The sequence below is a fragment of the Gopherus flavomarginatus genome, chromosome 10, assembly GCF_025201925.1.
Source record: "Gopherus flavomarginatus isolate rGopFla2 chromosome 10, rGopFla2.mat.asm, whole genome shotgun sequence".
NCBI classification, from domain to species: Eukaryota; Metazoa; Chordata; order Testudines; family Testudinidae; genus Gopherus; species Gopherus flavomarginatus.
Genome location: NC_066626.1, coordinates 58731672 through 58752381, shown reverse-complemented (window position 1 = coordinate 58752381; position 20710 = coordinate 58731672). Strand labels below are relative to the sequence as shown.

The 20710-nt window shown below is 40.3% G+C and overlaps 1 long non-coding RNA gene across 6 annotated transcripts in view; it reads left to right on the top strand.

Annotated features, from left to right (window-relative positions):
• LOC127058909 (uncharacterized) overlaps positions 1-20710 on the top strand; it is a 49576-nt gene that overhangs the window by 1481 nt on the left and 27385 nt on the right. For all 6 annotated transcript variants that reach the window (XR_007776484.1, XR_007776485.1, XR_007776488.1 and 3 more), the window contains exons 3-5: positions 8619-8720; positions 12222-12468; positions 15112-15494. This is a non-coding gene — a long non-coding RNA (uncharacterized LOC127058909). The remainder of the gene's footprint in view (positions 1-8618; positions 8721-12221; positions 12469-15111; positions 15495-20710) is intronic.

Here is a 20710-nt window from a genome sequence, read left to right as displayed (position 1 = left end):
TTTCTTTGATTTTTAAGAAAAAGAAAATGGGTGGAAAAAAAAGACTCAGGAATTATTAACTCTTACTTTTATGTCTTGCTTACGTTAGGTGCCGAGGTTGAAGTATGTGATCCATAGATGAAGTGCTTCTGTTCTTTCCCTGAGGCCACGTCCAGACTACCCGCCGTATCGGCGGGTTAAAATCGATTGCTCGGGGATCGATATATCACGTCTAATCTAGACGCGATATATCGATCCCCGAGCACGCTTATATCAATTCCGGAACTCCATCAACCCCAATGGAGTTCCGGAATCGACACGGAGAGCCGCGAACATCGATCCCACGCGGTGTGGACGGGTGAGTAATCCGATCTTAGATATTCGACTTCAGCTACGTTATTCACGTAGCTGAAGTTGCGTATCTAAGATCGATTTCCCCCCCCCTAGTGTGGACCAGCCCTTAGAGTAACTTCTATGCCTGTGGTTGGTTTACTCTGAGGGGAAGAAGAGGCAGAGAGTACAACAGTTTATTCTGTTTTGTATACAAGGACTAATTTCCACCTGCTTTATGGTGGTTTCAGTTTTTCCTTGGAAAGCGGCATTGGGAGCTCGATGTACTTTCCTGGTTAACTTGTGAATTATTATAAAGTTTATATTAAAAGAGCTATGATAGTGTTAATATTACCACAGAGCTGAGCTTGGTCCTTTCATTCCAGAGGTTAAGTCACTGGACAGGGAGTTAGAGGATGTGGCTTTTGTTTCCAGATCTGCTGCAACTTCCTGTATAACCTTGGGCAAGTCTCTTAATCGCATTCTATCTCAAGCTTTCATCTGTATCACGGGGAAAACAATACTTGCCAACATCTCAAGGAGGGTTGGGAGGATATATTAACGAGTGTCTGTAGGTGCTCAGCTATTAAAGTGGTGGACGCCAGAGAAAATCCCATAAAATAAATAAATTCATAGATCTCATGATGCAATGCCTCCCCTTGACTGAGTTTGTAAATATAGGTCTCAAATGGTTAATGACAGAATAAAATCCAACTGACATGAATCAATCTCTGTTGAGTGTAAGCCTGAATTGGGCAAGGAATTTTCTAGTGAAGTAATAAAGAAGGGGAAAAATGCAAGAAGTTTTGTAAACAGATGTCGAGGATTGCACACAGAAAGAGCATGTCTGAGAAATCCTAAAACATGACATTAGGTCAGGACAAAACAACATTAAAGACTTAGATGCTACATGATATAATTATACTAGATTTTGAATCTGCGTGTAAGAACACAGACTTTGTTTGTTTTGTAGATGTTGATGAAGAAAGTATATTTAATAAACCAGCTAAGAAAGAGGAACTTGTGTTGAGACAAGAGCTTGTTCAATTAAATAACTCATTGTAATTCACGGAACATAGTAGATGACTGTCAGTTCAAGAAAGCAGATGACCAAGTTGCTTAGAAATGCTGGAATGTGCACATGCGCACGTGCATACACACACACACACACACACACACACACACACACATATATGTGTGAGAAAGAGCTCACTTCGCTTTCATTAGAGAGATGGACCAATCTATTAGCTTAAGAGAACTGCACTAAGAAATATCATTGTTTTAGTGCTTCAAAAGGATGCCAATCTACTAATAAATACAGGAAAATCTAGGACCTTCATTGTAAGCAATGGGCTGTCTATATCTAGGAAACAGAATGTAAGTTCTTTGGGCTATATGCTGCAGTTAGTTACTTTTAGGGGGAGAAAGAAAGTTGTACACTATGAAATCCAAGATCAGGAAGCCCCAAATAAATAAAAATTATCTAAGGCTCTGTGTTACTGGTATTTACCAATTTTCCTGCAACTTCCCCAGGTTTTGAAAGAGTCAATATTCAGGTTTTACTCATTTTTCACCTGAACGTTGGCTCTTCTGGGATCTGGGAATTTTTTTGCTAGGGAAGTGGGTGGGCCACATTGAAGGCCTGGGGTCAGGAGGAGGCTCTTCCGGCAGGGGGGTCAGTACTAAAGAGTTCCAGCTTTCTGCACCCCTCATGACTCTGGCCCTTCAGTTGGGCCCTGTTCACTTCCTCTGTGTAGTGGGGGAGTGAGACGGGCCAGGAGCAAGGTCCCAGCAGCTGAGACCACCAGACTGCTGCAGGGAATGGAAGGCTTCCTCAACTGCTACATGGTGAGTAGCCCTCTTTCCCCCTTTATGGGTACTGGGCCTTCTCCCTCCAGTGCCCTTCATTTTTGGTTTTACCGATTTCCCCCACACCATCTGGGTTTTTGAAGATTTTAAACAAAACCTGATACATTCCTGGGAGATTAAAACAAACAAAAAAACCCTGAAAATGAAGGACCTTAAAAATGTCTAAACAGCAGTCAAAAGAAAATGGTGGTAGATGCTCAATGGCTATGGAAGAGTTAAGAACCTGTAAGTGTTCATTTCTTCACCCAGTTCTTTTATCAAAAATCTTTTACTCACTCTTATCTGACACCAACATTTTGTTTAACCTACTAGAATATTTCTGGGGAGAAAACGCCTCAAGCAACCAAATCACTTATTATTTTTATGAAAAGAGTCATGAAGCTTTACAGACAGAACGATAAGGACCCTGCCCACAAAGAGCTTACAATCTGAATTTTAGATATGGCCTAATGAAAGAGGGTAACAAACAGTAGAGAGGGACTGATGGACAAAGATTACTGTCATGCAATCATATGGTTACTCAGTTTAGGCATGCTTGCATCTTGACGGTTCAATTATGGTTCATATATGTATCTTTATAATGTGAAGAGAATGACTTTCCTCTCTGTCAGGTTGATGTGCTGAGGATCTATTCTCTAGAAGAGGGTGGGTGGACTGGCTCGGTTGACTATATATACCCTAGTAATCCTGATACTATTATTTTTCTTTCTTCAAAGCCTACTGCCTTATCATTCCTGCAGGTGTCACTGCACACGGTGGGCTAAGTTTTGCCCTCAGCTATACTGGATTCCAATAACATCATTGCAATTACTCCAGATTTACACACTGTAGCTGAGAACAGAATTTGGCCCATTTTATTGCTAGAAATAGGGGTATATTCTATGGGACATATTCTGATCTTGTTAAATTGGTCTAGAATAATTGCATTGCTTCTAAAGAACTTTTTGGATTTGCAAAGATGTAAACAAGATCAGAATCTATCTCTAAGTCTCTGTATCCCAAAATAAAAAAATGAATTCTGAAGACACATGGGTTGGGATCCTGTTGGGAGATCGGAATGTATTAATGGATGATCTGTAACTTTTGTACCTCAAAAGCAGATCCATGCTAATGAAAATTGCTTTGGAACAAGATCATTTACTATTTCATTACTTTTAAGTATCATATGGGTCAGTGGTTCTTACTGAAAAGAACAGAGTGCATTCCTGCAGGTCTCCCAAATGCTACAATGTCTACTGTTCTCCACTGGGCACACAATACATTATAATAGACAATCCTTGTGGACCTGCTGGAATGGACCTCTCATGAGGGCTGATGTGGGTAAGCTCAAACATAAATAGGAAGCAGCATTTCCTCTGCATTATCTGAAGTTAGTGTATTTGTTCAAGAAAAATTATAATATGCTAATAATCCAGATAGATGAACCATAGTTCTCCATATCTAAAAAGTGGACCTTTGATCCAACACTGTTATGTCTAAATTGCAATTCTTAATATTCAGTATTGTCAGAATAGGGCTCTGCAGGCTAAAGTATCTTAAGGGTTCAGATCTCTTTAAATAAATCTATCTTGTTTTGTTTGTTCTTTCAGTTGGAACAACTGGATGGAATGTGTGTGTGTGTGGGGGGGAGAGTATCAGAAATGTCAGATTCTAAAGGGAAAGACAGGATGGAAAGTGCCTCTCTCGGAAATACTTTCATCTTCTGACAATTAAATAGCAGTACCAACACCTCTCAGGGCTATGAGGTATGACAAACTCTAACTCTCAGCAGCAGCAGCATTGGTATACTTCTTTCACTGGTGCTCTTAAACCCTGGTGAGTTTTATGAGGGGCATAATCTACATTTGTTTCACACATGGAATATACTTTTCTCATTCCTTGTTTGTTTACTATTTTGTTAGCTTTAAAGAAGGACAATAGAAGGAGAAATATCCCTTAAATGATGGAGAGGAAATGGGTGAGTGTGAGAGACCTTCACAATTAAACCAATTTATGCATTAAAAAAACCCAGTGAATTTGTTTTTGTGTGCAATGCTAGTTGCCTTGCCAGTCTGAAGCTGGCACTGTGGGTTTGCTGTAATCACTGAGCTGAGAAAAAGAGAGACTTTTTTTTTTGTCATCACAAAGTCAAGCAAGACTTAAGCAGTTGCATGCATAACACTTTTCTTGCTGCTTTCAATTGCCAAGCTTTGTTTCTGGCTTCCAAATGCTTGTCCCCCTCACCACTCCCAATTTCATTTTTGACCCTCCGTTGCTACTGTGATTTAAATATCAGTATTCATTTTGAAAATACTTCCTTTAAAAAAGGGGCTTTGGTTAAAGTCAATTAAATGTGTAAGTATGCATATGGATTCTTTTCCTGAGGCTATCTCTGTCTTTTCTTTCTTTCTTTCTTTCTTTCTTTCTTTCTTTCTTTCTTTCTTTCTTTCTTTCTTTCTTTTTTTTTTTTTTTTTTGGTCCCATGTATTATTTCTCATTCTGAGCCAGTTGTCAGGTAGATGGGTGGTACAGATTCAGAATGGCATCTTAAGTTCAGTACAGCATGACACATTGGTAAATTTCCAGAATAAGAATTTTTGGACACTGTGCAGTATACTGCAGTGTGACGAGTTCAGCGTGGGGTTGCTACATAAAGTAGCTCAAATTAAAATAGAAACAAAAGTAGATGAGGGAAGAAGTAACAAGATGACAGATCGCAATACAGGGGAAAAATTACTTTCAGCCAACTAATCAAGATTAGAATGTTTTCATCCTTGGTACCAGTACTCCTATAGCACTGAAACAGCAGCTTCAGAAGGCCTGTGGTATCAAATATTTTATGTATGGTTATTTGTAGACCAGATAATGAGATCACCAAGACTTTCTTTCACTTTAAGGAACAGGGCTCTGTCCTGCTTGGCTTCCTTGGTGCCATTCAGGAAGCACAAAGGGAATTCAGACTGGCTGTATCCCACAAGCTGATTCCCCCAGCAGAGATATGGTGTAGCTGGCTTCCATATCCCCTTCTCCATAGCTTTAATTGTATAGGGCACATCAGGGGCAAAGAGGAGTGTTTTGGGAGTGGGAAAGAGGTGTGGCTGAAATGTATTGCACTCCAGCTAGTAAACATTTGCCAGTCAGCCAGCACATTTGAGCTGCTAATTTGTTCCCAACTTGAGTCTTATAGCCGCATGCTAGCCACAGCAGATAATCTGGCCCTAATGGCAGAAAATTTATCCACAACCTCTCTGAAGTTCGATGACGTAGCTAAGGCACTGGACTGTGAGTTATCAGAGCTGGGTTCTATTCCCAGCTCTGCCATTGACTTCCTATGTGACTGAGCCAATCACTTCATCTCTCAATGACTTAATTTTCTTGGGGACAATAGTGCTTGAACACCTTTGTATGGTGCTTTGAGATCCTTAGATGGAAGGTGCAATAAAAGTGCAACATGTTATTAAACTCAGACTTGAGGGAGTAGCTGACTGAGCTGCAAAAGGATTCACCTACCTAATTTGTGCCTGGGGCCTGCAATTTTTACATAACTTACAGTGACAACATTGTGCACATGCCCAACTCTGAAAAAAGTATTAAGGAATGTGAAATCATCATAACCAAATGAATTAGAACAAAGTATCTGCTGAAAATTGTTGCTAAGCTGATGGTTAATGAGTTTAGCACAAGCAGAGACTATGTGCATGAAGTCAGTTAAAAGGGAATATGGGCATACAATGAAAATGGCAACTTGCTGGGAGTGTGTGTCTGCATGTGCCTGAATTAAGAGAGGTGAATGGGGAGCAGGCATGTCAATAAACTGAGAAGCTTCTGGAAGATGCATGAGGTTATCATAAAAGACAAGCACATTGCTCCAGGGAGAGTTAGAGATAATGGCAACTTCCTAAATTCTAGTAGGAAGGAAAGAGGTGGCTTCATAGCTGTTTGTGAATGAAACAGAAAAGCCACTATTCTATAAGACTCTTCAGAAGGCTTAAATGGAAGAAACTGAGAGCAAGGATATCTGAGAGACAGAGCCCTAAAACTGACAAACACAACACTTGCTACCCCGGACTTGCAAGGAGACTTTGGGGACCAAATCCGTGATGCAATGCAGAACGAATGTTCAGTCAAGTGAAAGAGGTACTCTTACATTGTGAGGGTAAAAGGTAGGCCACAGCTGGGATTTAATAGGACCGGTTAGTTCCTAGTGGACCGTGAACCTGGAGTAACAGTGGTGGGTGCCAAGGGAACCAACTGAGCTTCCGTTTCTGAGAGTTTTTCACCAGCTTGGCTTGGCGACTGTGAAATGCCATTGGAACAGTGAGGGGAAGTAGAGAGAAGGCTGAGACTGGAAGACTTAATCACCCCCATTCAGCTTTCCTGAATCTGTGTGAATATTTTTGAGAGCATCCAGTTTTCCTCTGTTGGTGGACCCATCCTTCCACAGCTCCTCCAGTATCATTTGTTCTTCTGGTTTCAAAGAGGGCTTCCTCTGGGGCATGGGTCCTTCAGTGCTTGTTTTTGAGCCAGCCAGATGGGATTGCACAAGAGCAATAGAAGGCATTTTTCTTCTGTGAGGGGCTGAGCATGTTGCCCTCTTTCTGCCCATACTTTGTGAGGGTAGAAGGAGGGGATCACTACAGTATTGCCACTTCCTGCCAACCCAAGAGCTTGGGCCCAAAATAAATTTTATCATTGAAATAAGACAGTATGAAGCTTTGATTTCTCTAACTGTGAAGAAAATTATTCCTACAAACTATCCTACATGGGGTTGGATGACATAGGTCTCAGTGCTATGAGCCTACACTGACCCTGAAATGCAGTATCTTGGGTCCCAGTCCAGCAGATCAGTGAACTTTAAGCATGTGAGTAGATCCATTGAAGCCAATGTGACTGCTCAGATGTTTCATGTTAAACATGTGCTTAAATGCTTTGCTGGACTGGAGCTTCATAACATATTTTTTTTTAAAAATGGAGACTATAGGTATTTAACCAAAAGTAATTTAGAGGCCTCTGAGCAGTCTTTGCTAATGAGTTTTGAGTGGTATCTGTAGTTTACTACCAATATTGGTCCTCCATTGTATCTTGTTGGAGAAGGAGTTATTGGTATGTATGGGCTGTTTTTCCCCTCTCTTTTTAAGGTGTTCTGTAGTATCTAAAATAATGTTTTGATATTGGGGAAAAATATTATTAAAACAAAGAATTGTAAATGTGTCAAATAGTCCCCAGTCCAGGGGTGGGCAACTGGTGGCCCAGGGGCTGCCATATAATTTTATTTGGTGTGCCCACAGGCAGAGTCACAGCCTCAGATTTTTCTTTATTTATTTATTTAAGATTGAGCTGGATTGCTTAGGGCCCAGTCTTTTAGTAAAGCTGCTGCTTCCTCAGACTGCTCTGCTTGGCTGTGCTTCTCCATCAACGCAGGCTCTGACTCCACCCCACACCACACAGCTCCATTTACTGCCTCCCTGTTGGCTGATTGTTTGGGAGCTGAGAGCCAGTCAGGTTCTGGCTAGGCCCAGCCAGTAGTGGACAGCTTGGAGCATATCTCTGCCAGTGGGGAGGAAGTAACCAGAGCTGGGTGGTGTAATGGCGGGGTCTCTTTCCTGTTGGCATAATGGAGGGGTGGCCAAGCCAAATCTGAGTAACATTGCGACCCAGCACATGGGGTCCTGCTCCCGGTCCTGGATTGCACCCCATATGGCAGAGCCTATGTCCATGGGGAAATAGAATGGAGGCAGAGACTGGGAGCAGGTGAGAAAAAACATTAAGAAAGATGTTCTGATGTTTTGTTTTCATGCACATCGGCAGACAATTAAACTCTTTTGTTTAAATACTTTTCAAGGTTGTGCAATAAGGGATTTTATATTTAAGAACTTCAGTTTTGCACTGTTAATTCATGGTTAATTGTATGTTAACATGCCATATTGTAGCAAACATTTATGAGTTATGTAATATGTAGCCACTTAAAGTATGGTCTGCCAAAGGGTTTTAGTGGATTTTGTGGCCCTGTGCTGCTTTAAAGTTGCCCATCCTTGCCCTAATCAATCCTAGGGCAATCAGAGTGAGGCATTGTATTCTGCAGAAGATGAAGATTGATAAAGTCACTGCTGGCCCGTGTGTGTGTGTGTATGAATTTAGGAGTACTGTGATTCCACTTCTCTGGCCTTCTCCAGTTGCCCATGGAAATAAAGTTTCAGTGCGGATCAATGCCTGATACACTCAAAATTGTGGAAACACATGTAATTTTAAAAACTAGTTTCAAATATCAATATTCATTTTAATAGCTAACACTTTCTGAGTTTTTTCTCTCTGTCTTAACAGTCATGAGAAAGCCAGCCCTACCAGAAAGCCCTGCTTTAAAAGAAGGAATTATTCAGACTAAAGGAGTGGTTTTCCTAAGCAACCAGATCAAAGTGAAAACTCTCAGAATAACTCACTTACAGGTTTCCTTTTGCACACAGGTTCATCAAGAGTGTCAGGCACTTAGTGGACAGTTCATACTTCTCTGACAAACTACAATTTGGTGGGAAACTTCACAAGAACCCACGGTATCAGTAAGCCCTGTTAATATCTTGATCTCTCTTCTTCTTTTTTAAAAAGACTTTAAAAATAATTTGGTGGATCTCTGATCTACTTATCTGCTGTAACTGCAATATACCGTGTATGTCTGACTCCCACAGACGAAGGCCTCTGTTTCCTTTCTGCCTGTACCGTAGTATCTGCCTTGCCCAGGAGCTTGCTGATGAAGACTTCCTGTTTGTTTTGAGTCACTGTTGGAGTGATAAATATACTTCAGCTTTCTCCTCAGAGAGGAAAGAAACCAGCTGCCCTGAACTAAAGAGAAAATATGTAGAAATTCCACCAAAGGGCCCTGTTATCATGGAGCCTTTATGGAAGCATAAAAACAAGAAATATAAGCAACAACAAAGGAAACAATTTACATACTAAAACATTCTTCCACATGCATTGACATAAGTTGTTTGCCTTTAATCGTTTATTTTCACTCTATAACTCTAATTTAAAACGAATTATAAATAAATAAATAAATACGTCGGGGGAGGGGGGCAGGGGGAACCAGCCCCATAAACATACACTGCACAGTAATGTTTGACTGGATAAACAAACAATTATACTTGTGGTTTCTTGATCTGACCACAAGCTTTAAATGCCATTTTTTGCATGAACCTATAATGCTTCTGGATAAACAATTGTGTTTATATTGTCAGGAGCATCCAGTGCAGTGTTGTGTAATTTCTATGTGTGATTACCAGGATATAGAATAAATTCTAAAATAAAAGAAAGGAAAGGAAGATGAGATTATTAGGTCATTTTTAATAAAAACAGCATAGTTTGGAATCACTTATAGCTTAATTTGTAATTTTAAAAGAATGCAGCGGTGGCTTTTAAGTTTCTGCAATTATCTTTTCATCTCTTTTTATCCCCTCTGCCTTTTTTTTTTTCTAAACTAGAGATGGGGCCCAAATCAAAAACCTGGATCCAAACCCAAGATCCTGGTTCATATCAGAGTTCACAGCTCTAACCTATTTCTTTAAGAAGTCAGCTCTAGGAACTTCAGTTTTGGATTTTAAACCTCCAAGTTCAGAAGCATTTGAATCCAGGTGTTTGGGTTCTGCCAGCTATAGGAGTATAAAGTTTGTATCTTCATCAGTGTTTGTGGTCTGGGCCTGTGACACCCTCTGAAAAATTTAGGTGTGTATGGTGTGGGAATGGAGGTGGTTAGCCAATGTGCTATGACTGATAATGATGCTGGGGAGCCCGAAGAACAGCTTTGAGAAGTAGTGTGGGCTAGTAGTTATGAGCACTGGAGTAGGGGTCAGGAGACATGTGTTCTACTCCTAGATCTGTTACAGACCTGTTGTTGAACCTTGGGCATGTCATTCACCTTTCCATGCCTCTACACGGCAATTAAACACTTGCAGCTGGCCTATGTCAACTGACTTGGCTTTGCAGGGCTCAGGCTACAGGGCTGTTGAATTGCGAGGAGGGAGGGTCCCAGAGCCCGGGCTGCAGCCTGACCCCAAGCATCTGCACAACAATTAAGCAGCCCTGTAGCCTGAATTCCACAAGCCGAGTCAGCTAGGGTGACCAGATTTCCTGATTTTTATAGGGAGAGTCCTGATTTTTGGGTCTTTTTCTTACATAGGCTCCTATTACCCCCACTCCTGTCCCAATTTTTCACATTTGCTGTCTGGTCATCCTAGAGTCAGCTAACATGCATTTATTTGCAGGATAGATGCACCCTCTGTTTCCCCTCTCACCCTTTGTCTGCCTTGTCTATTTAGATTCTAAGCAATTTACAGCAGGGACTCTGTGTTTTACAGTGGCTAGCATAATGGGTCCCTGATCTTGGTCGAGGCCTCCAGGCACTACTGTAATACAAATAATGAATAAAAATAAAAAATGAGGAGACATTCCAGGATCAATGGGTTTGTTTAGTCAGAATCTGCCAGGTGTACACTCCTCATTCCAGGATCCCACAAAGTGTCCCTCTCATGGAAGAACCAGCAAGAAACTTTGACCTTCAAATGGTGGTATTTTCTGCTCTCTCATTTTAAAAAAAAAAAAAAAAAAAAAAAAAAAAAAAAAAAGAGAAAGACATGTGACCCGGATTATTTGTAAGGGGGAATGGGGTTGTGTGTGCCAATGGCGTTATTTTGGGGGGATATCGGTTTCTATTAAAAAAAGACACAAAAAAACTCTGCTTTGGCTAAATAATATTTGAATTACCATTACAAGAAAGGAAAACCTTATTTTTCTTACATTTTTTGGTATATTTTCCCTTAATTATCACATGCCCTAAGTATTGGCAAACGTACAGTCTTTTGTAATGAACTACCCATATAGATTCCTATAAGGTAAAAGGGTTATGACCTCTATATCACTCAGTGAAGTTATGTGGAACAAAAATAATCATTTATAAGTGGTTTCACTTTTACCTTTTTAATGGTTTACCTCTACTAACTCCTAGTAAAATATAATTTCTTCTGTTACAACTGATGAAAAAAATCATTATGGCTTTAAAGCATGAGACTATAAAAAGCTGCAACTAGTTTAGATATCAGTTAGAAGTTAATTCTGAGTCACTGCAATTGAAAACATCAGTTTACAACATTTACTGGGTTGCTATAAAAATGTATTCCCCTGTGTTATGTTAAACATGAGAAACTACACCTCAGTGTTTCCATTATTTATATATTTGTTCATATCTTGCTGCTTTTGATTCAGCTGTGTAACTGTATGCAAAACAAATAACTACTGAGGAACAGAATAATTTGTATTTTGAGGGGAGTAAATATCCTGAAGGATATTTTTTTGTGGGTGTGGTGGCACCTATAAAGAATCATATGGATTTTGCAGACAAAATGTTAGAGAGAAAAAGTGAGTGAGACATTTTGGGCCCAGCAACCTTGAGATTGGTTTGTTATGGAAATGAAATTAATTGCTTTTTTTGTTTGTTTGTTTGTTTTTAAATCCTCAAACAAATTCACTTCTTGAAACACAGTTTGAGGCCCCTAGCATCTTTTACAAAGGTCCTGAAAAAGATTTACTCTCAGTCTCATACAAATAGAAGGACAATGGCCAGACCCTTGGGATTGCTCATGCTGTACCCATTACCACTCTAGGGGTAGGGGAATTGGGGATGGGGTAGAAAGGAAGCTATAAGCCACCTTTACATTGCCCTGATCAGTCCCAGGATTGTTAAGTATTGGTCTGATCTCCACTGCAAGACAGAACAGACAGACCTGCGCTGTCCTACACCTGGATGCCTATGGTCTCCAAGGACTGTTTCAGCAGCTAAGGTTTGGCTCGAAGTTATGGCTCCCTGCTCTGGGAGCTAAAAGGAATGGCACAGAAAGTGGCCAGTGAAAGATACTTATTTTTTAAAAGTCTATTGATTGTCCATCTAGCTTTCTATTGAAGACTGGAGTTCATGGCAACAAAATAACATATTTTATTTAAGAAACATACCCAGCAAAGTCATACATGTGTCTTTTGTGACCAGCCATTTCTGGGAAACTGACATTTTATTTCTCCCCCTCCAGCATCTGTAAATTCATGGAGTGCCCTGCATTTGATTAACTTCTGCTGTCCTTCACATCCTCTACACAAAAGATTCTCATTTAATGAAAGCCATGTCGCTAGTTCCTTTAGTGCGATCCAGAGTTGCTCCTGGGTCACCTAGAACTGTAGCTTTTGCTGATGTGAAGACTTCCTGCTCACGGATAGCACGACATGAGGCCCTATTTGCTCCAGAGCCTGATTGGCATGGATCTCCCGGCACACAGAAAGGTGACTGCTTTCCTTGGGGATAAGTGGCACAAATACCCTCCTTTCCTCTCTTTTTTCCCCCTGCATTTATTAACTCTACAATCCAGAACAACAATGGGCAAATATTGAAAAGTGGGAATGAATGTTTGAATCTTCACAAACTCATGGGGCTGTTCGAGACTGGTTAGATTTATTTTCTATGAGTGTTCATGAGATGTTTTGTTGGTTTGTAAGGATGTTGGTGGAAAGTCTCCCAAATATTCATGCCAGAAATGTTTGCAGAGCCACCTTGAAAATGACTAAAGCAGCCCTTAAGTGGTGCAAAGAGAGTACAGCAGGGCAGTGAATCTGCCCCAGGGAGCGCCAGGGAGCATTCTGAAAAGTCTAGAATGCAGGCTCTTGAAGCTGGCTGTGAGTGACACAAAGCACTTCCACCCCCAGGGCCTAAGTGTGCTGCTTCAGCACTCTGTGTCTGCCTGTCAAAGTTAAATTTTGCATGTGTGTGGTAATTATCCATTGCAGTTTCTATCTCGGGTATTTATATGGCCTTTTTCACTGTAGAATCTGAATGCCTCACAGTCTTTAATATATTTATTCTCACAGCACCCCTGCAAGGCAGGGAAGTGCTATTATCCCCACATTATACAGATGGGGAAGGGAGGTGCAGAGAGGATAAGTGATTTGCCCAAGGTCACACAGGAAATCTGTGCCAGAAGAGGGACTAGAACCCACTGCTTTCAGATCCCATGCCGTAATAATCCTTTCTCCCCTACTAGTCTGCTATACTGGCCCAATCCTTCCCACATTCAGGATGAGTCCTTAAATTATTCTTATTTTGAAGTCACTGTACAGCCAAAGACAGTAATAGTACACACACACGCGCGCGCACACACAGAGAAACATAAATAGTTTATCTAATATATTAAAAGTAAAAATAATACTAAAAATTAAGAAGCCTTCTATCTCTTATGATCACAGTGTTTGCCTTAGTGAGTGGGAGTCATTTTCATCGGGACTAGTCATATGTTTTTGTTTTTCTTTTCTTTCTTTGGTGGAGAAGTTTTCTAAGGTATTTTTCAAACTTTCCAGTTTAGCAAAGTGTTGGCTCAGATTGAAAAAGAGAACTGGGCACTAGGTCACACTCAGAATTAGGTTTGCACTAGTGGAGGGGGCAGGTTGCTGACACAGCTACAATCAGACAAAAACATTTCAAACTTCTGGCTTTGTACTTCTCAAATGCCTCTCTTAGAAAATCGCTTAAGTTGTTATTAACATCCACCACCCACCTTCCCTTTCTGGTCCTGACATTGTGTAATAATAGATAATGTTGACATATGTTCCCTGCTGGTCAGAAATACTATACTTCTGTGAAAGGTAAAATTTTCAAGCAATGACAAAATGTATTTTGCTTGGATAGAACATTAGTTATTGGCCTAATCTCACAATGTGGGATATGGGGTAAAAGTTTTAATGTTTTAGTTGTGGGAGAGAGTTTGTTGGGACAGTGAAAGCATCAGTATGGGGTGTATTTAGTTTTTGCCATTTCTAGAGGTACTGGCTTTGTATCAAACTCTTGTGTCCTTAGGAATTTAAAAGAAACATTCCCAGTATGTATGAGGAACAGCTGTCTATGTACTCAGTGCAACTTTTCAAAATGACTATTTGAACATTTTCTCTAGCAGGGATTACAGAACAAAGTTACATATGTGTCTGTTCCCCACCCTCCACCTACCCACTGGATTCTTTTTTACAGATCGGTTTTTAAAGCCTTAGTAACTGTAAAAAGATCTAAATTTGTATATCCATTTCCCATTAGGCAAAGCTGTCTGAAAATAGAAAAAGAGGAAGAGACTGCAAAATCTACCAAACAAATATGAAGAAACTGTTTTTGAAAGTAATTTAGGGTGAGATTCAATAAAAGTGTGTCTAGTTTGCATGCTACTGATGTCTGCACAAGACTGTGAATGCCTGGAGAAATAGAGTTTTATTTTAAGTTGTGTACGAGTTTCCCTGCTGGGGAGCTGGAAAGAATGGTTTATTTAATCTGATCTTTTGCATTTTATGATAGTCTGAGCTGGTGTTAAAAATCCAGAAATTAACATGTTGGTTTTGTAACTTTCGGAACTAAACATCTCTGATTTTGTTCTGAATGTATTGTCCTTCATCACCTTAAAGCTTGGGTGTGGTTAGCAGCTACAGAGCCAGGCATTAGGCTCTGGTTCCATTTCTATTGCAGGGTGTAGGCCAGCAATGCTAATACACTTTAAGAGGCAAATCCCCAATTCGGCACCCAGCCCATTTAGCTGGACTGGGTAGTGAGCAAATGCACTAGGGTGACGAAAAGCTTTAAACCCCCACTCCACCCCCCACACACGTAGGCAAGAATTAAGAGAAAGACAAGAGGGTCCTCGGGCCCACCTGGGCTCTGCCTGCTGCATTCTGTCTTACAGATATCCACCATGGAGTTGAGCTTCCACCATGTAAAAGTGTGTACCCTCTGCCTTACTTCCAAATCTTTCCCCCTCCCCATACAGTGAAATCACATCTGCCAGGGGCCATCTTCAGTTCTTGAGGTGGGGACATCATTTATCCCTTGGTCCTTCCACATACGTACATTCCCACTGATGATCTGGCTAACAAATTCTCTCTGTCTCCTTCCCTCAGGAGATGAAGAGCACGCTCAGAAAACATGGGCAGGACACACATACAGCAGTAAATTCAGATCCACCTGAATGGGCTTTGAGCAGGAGTTTGGCATTCTCAACCTGGGATTCAGGTGTTGGCCTGAGATTGGTGGCATGTTACCGTACACCTCTGACAAGGTTAGCAGGATGTTCCAGGTATGTTTGTGCTACACAGCATTGCCATGATCCTTGCCTGAGGGGGAAGACATACATGAAATAAGGAGCCCTGAAAAGAAGAGGACATAGGAGCTGTGAGGCTCAGGAGGACATAAGCATGCTGGACCAGGAAGATGATGAGGGAGCAAGGACACCAGCTAGTGTTCCCTGAGGCCCCTGATTCTCAGAAACAGTTTGATAGTCAAGGTGAGTAGGGATAGATTGATTATTGTGCATATGTGTTTGATTAATGGGGGGGACGGGTAGTCTAAGCAAATATAGTCTGTGTGATAAAGACATATGGGTGGAGGATAGGTTAGTGCAGAGCAGTTAGGTGGCTCCCCCTCTGCTGCTGATGGATAGACATCCTGCCATTCTGTGTTGGTAGTGCACAGGAGGCTCTGGCTATGCAAAGGGTGGAATCATTTGCGGGATGACTGCAGTATTTCAGGGTTCAGCATGGGTTTCTGCCTTACTCCTTTGAAGAGGTAATGAACTGCAGTTGCTGAGGGAAGGGTGTGCCTCAATCAGTCTGCATACCGGTGACTATTAGCACAGCCTTGGGGGTGAGTAATGTAGAACAGAGGGTGTTGCTGTGTCTGGCTTAGCAACTGCCTGGCAGTGTCCAGAAAGGATGCTGTAGGATCTGCAAGCATGCTTTCAATTCAGCCCCTGTCTTGGACAAAACACGCTGATGTCTGTTCTCACAATGTGAGGGGAGACTGGTAACTCCTATTAATGCTAATGAGACTTGTATGCCAAATATCCCATAGATCAAAAGGAGAATAGACTGCATGAAGGTAACAAATGGATGTGCCAGCAACTCCTTGTGTGAAGGGGCTTTAAGGACTGCATTTGTCATCATAGTTCCTTTTATAAAACTGAATATGTGCAGTTTTTTGTCTTTTGGAGGGAGCTCGCTTTCTTAAAGCCTAAGGGACAACTTGTCCAACAGCTCCCCCAGTAGCTCCCCATTCATTTCAGCTTCCAGATCCGAATCACCCTATTTGTTTTCCAACGCTTTCTGTGCTTATTCCAGGCTAAGTGGCTCGGCTCCATTCTCAGTTACACCCACTGATGTCAGTGGAGTGGCACTGGTGTAACCGGGAGAAGAATTTGGCTCCTCTTCTTTTTACTCCTTTCCTTATTTGTCCATTTAACATCAACCGTTTCCATCTCTTCTCAAAATTCTGCCTTTGTTGGCGTGAGTCTTCCACTCTGTAACTCCTGCCTCATGGTACAGTCCTACTGATTCATATTAAATCTCAGCTGATAACTGATCTATTTTCCCGTGCCTCTGCCTCTTCTTCCCTCCGTCCCTCTGCTCTCTGTACAGTGTTTTGTGATCCAGTTTGCATGAAAACACTGGATAATAAAAAGCCCTGTAGTATTAATTTTAATTCTTTTTGGTGCAGCAAATCCAATAGTGTGTGTTACTTCATCCTCTAATCTTCGCTTATCTATGATAATGCATAAATTTTATTTTCATTAATTGGGGGGGAATGCTTCTTTAGTGGTTACTTCCTGAAGCTAAACTATTATCGTCCTTAAATAGATCTGTTTATATTATGCATAACATAATTCCTGTCATAAGAATATATTATAACTCTTTGAAATACTTTGTGCTCTCAATTAGCATAAGTTTCAGTTTAGCTTTTATTAAAAAAAATAGTGAAAGGCCCAGGCAACAGCACTATCTATTGCCCCTTAGTAGAACTGGCTCTGAAGTGATCTCTGGCTTCTTGGGATGGAGCCAGCAGTGCTGCAGAGCTTGTATTTTCAGCTTTAGGAGACAAAAGTAAGTGTTAAGGGTAATGGGTGGAGGCAATAGGATTCACACATCAGTGTCATTACAGATTTAGGTTCTAATTATTTGCATTACAGTAGAGCCTCATCTGACATCAGTGCCCATTGTGACAGTCCCTGCCCAAAAGAGCTTACACTCTAAATAGACAAGAGAGAGAAAAGGTGGGAGGAGAAACAGAGACACAAGGAGGTGAAGTGACTTGCCCAAAGTCACACAGCAAGTTAGAGCCCAGATTTATGATTCGGCACATTTGCAATTTATACTTATCTCTTAAATGCATGTCTTTACAAAACAGGATGCCATTCCGAGGTGATATCTAAGGTGGCGTGAATTGCACATTGTGAATGGGTATACACAAATAGAGCCCAGGTCTGCTGTGTCCTCTGTCTAGTGTCCTATTCACTGGACCACACTGCCTTATTACCAGTCCTGAAGTAATCCTTACTCATATAAGTAGTGCTAATGAAGTCAATGGGACCAGTTTCTGGAATAAGAATTACTGTAGGTGTAAGGTTTTGCAGTGTGAAGCCCTTAGAGGTGCCTTGCTCTCATTTCAGTGACTGCTATTTTTTCCCCTGGGGGGGGACATGGAATGAATGATGAGGTGACTGAAAGGCACAACGAGGCTCCTTGGGACTACGGAGGGAAGACCCACATTTGGTTATAAGAATTCCTCTTCCACACACCTCAGCTCTCCTGATAACTTATTTAACATATATATCATGGTAACATCCAGCAACCACAATCTGGATCAGGGCCCACTGAGCTAAGCTCTTTACTAACATATGCAAAGAAACAAGGTGAAATCCTAGCCCAGTGAGGTCAATGGCAAAAAACCTCTTGACTTCAGTGGGGTCAGGATTTTACCCATGTCCCTATCTTGAGTTTACAAACTAAGAAGACAAGTGACATATGAAAAGTGCAGAGGAGAGGGATGCAGTCAAATATTTATATTTGCTGTACAAGGACTATATAAGTTTATTGTTACTATTTTTGAGAAGTACTGGTCCTGCCTCAGTGCAGGGGGCTGGATTAGATGACCTCTTGAGGTCCCTTCTAGACCTATGATTCTATTATTCTTCACAATTTACAATTCTTACAATTTCTATTGAAGAGTTAAGTCTGTGTTTACAAAACAGGGTGCCATTCAGAGGTGATAGGTAAGGTGATGTGAATTGCTCATCATAAGTGGGTATACAGGTTTGGTTTATACCAATTTAGATTCCCTTAGCATGTGGTTTACAGCAGATCAGATTCCCTGGGCCAAAGTCATCCCTTGTTTGACTCTTAAGTCACTCTGTTGAAGTCAGTTGAATCAAACTAAGTGTGACTTTGGCCCAGGGAATCAAATCGGCTGTAAACCGCATGCTGAGGGCCAGATGAAAAAGGTGCAGTAGGAAAAGTAACTGACAGGTTTAAGGAGGTGTAAATTAAAAGCTGGTCTTCCCTTGCCTACTTTAACTTGTACCATTTTTAGGCCCATCAGTGTGTAAGCACCACAAACTCTCTTGCACTCACACTTACAGGTACTTTTGCAATACCTTCAAATCACTTCTAAATTTGATCCCCTCCTGCCACCGTGTTGTTTATAAACAGATTTATGTGACTCTCTGCAGATGACACAAAATCAATTTGATTAGTTTACATTGTAGTTGTGCAGGGGAGGGCGTAGTTGGCTTGCTTTGATTCGTGTTAATTTTAAATTCTACCATTAACAACTCAAAAGAGTAACACACAGCGCTTATAAAGTGCTTCACGTCTTACAAATGCTGCATCAATATTATTAACTAATTAATTAGCAATGAATTAGCTCAATTGTTTTCAGGTATATGGTTTCATAAATAACTTTCTAAAAGGGTTGTGACAAACTTGTACCATTCTTTTCTATGATAGCTGGAAAAAAATCCTGGAAACATATGTTTATTTTTTTTCCTGCTTCTGACCACTCTGTTTGGAAAAACTGCCAAGTTTGACTCTAAACTTGCAAATACAGTAACTTTCTTCTTTGAAAATCTGAGTCTATAACGTCTGGAGCAGCTTTTGGTAGAAAGGATTGTTATGTTACTGACTCTTACGATCAATTTCATTTTCTTAAATCGATTTCATACACAAGGTTAACAGAGAAGGTCCAAACAAATGAATACATGTGCATTTATCTGACAGTATTTCATATACAAATAATGAAAGCAGTACATTATCGATTCTCTTTAGTAAGAAGTATTCTTCATGTTTTTATAAAAAGTACTTAAGAGCTGACTTTGAAGAAAGACTTTGAAAACTTGCCAAACCTTCTTTGTATTTTGAAAGTCCACATCAAGAAAGTAGTAAATAGTAATTGAGTGTAGGAAAAAGGAAACTATTAGCATTGTTTTCTTTTAAAGATAAAAAGAAAAATGCAGTGAAAAATTTCATAATCTCTGAAATGTGTATTTGTTATTTGAATCAATTTAAAACAATTGTCACTATTACCTTCATGTTAGCTTGCCTACCGAACTGTACAAAATGGCTCTATATCTGCTGGTTTCATGTATGTGAGGGCTTTTTTGTTTTTTTATTCTCTTTGGAGTTTTACAGTTTTAAATTATTTCCATTTAATTGCAGTTAGAACTATGCTAAGACTGTGCTTAAAGTCCAGGATTGTTCAACCTCTATTCATTTTTCTAACTGAAGGACATCTATGCTTGATTTCCATAAAGCAATAGTTCTTCAAAACTCCTTTCGTGACACCCCATTTTTATTTAACTAAACTAAAATATCCATGCTTTTGGTTTAATTTGTAGACCAAATTCTTTGCTGGGCCAAATTCTTTGCTGGAGTAAAATGGTGCAACTCCTATTCAAGTCACCACTCTACATCAGCAGAAAATGTGACCATGTGACTTCGCTAGAAGTTATTTTTAATAAACAGTTTGTTTACTGTGAAAATGCTCAAATGGAGATCAGCTGTATGCTTGGAAGGAACTACAGTGAACCCTCACTATATACTGCAAAGGTTACAAGCTATCTTTCATGCTTGCACTAGTTACAGGAATTTATATTGTGTAATTATATGTAATCAAGTGGTTAACTTGTCTTTTATCACTGATAATGCAGGTTGTACTTATGCATATATTAATTGCAACGCCATTAAGCTATCCCATGTGTGAGGTAGTATTATGAAGAACTGTCTGTTCACTTTAACTTTAATAAGTTCAATACATGTTCAGCTGAAAAGGAATCTGCAGTGTATTTAAACTGTGAGAAACAGATGTGTTTTCTGGAATTCTGGGTGTAATGTAATATATAGCTGCCATTTAAAAATGGAACATTTACCAATAATTTCCACACAGGTGTTCAGAGATTATTATGGTGTACATGGTATAAGAACCAAGAGAGGGAGATGGATAGGTAGGCACAGAGGTGCATACAACTGATAATAAATGTTGATTTTTTTAGTAGGGACCACGTATTAGTCTATATAGAGAAAATATATATTTGTGTATAGAATGAAGATGGGATTGCACCGCAGGTTTTACTGGCATTAGTTTGAGTGACTGCATTTCCTAAGAGTTGAAGAAAGATGCTAGATTTTCAGAGTTTGCAAAGATCCTTTCAGGCTTACCAGTGCATCATTGCTC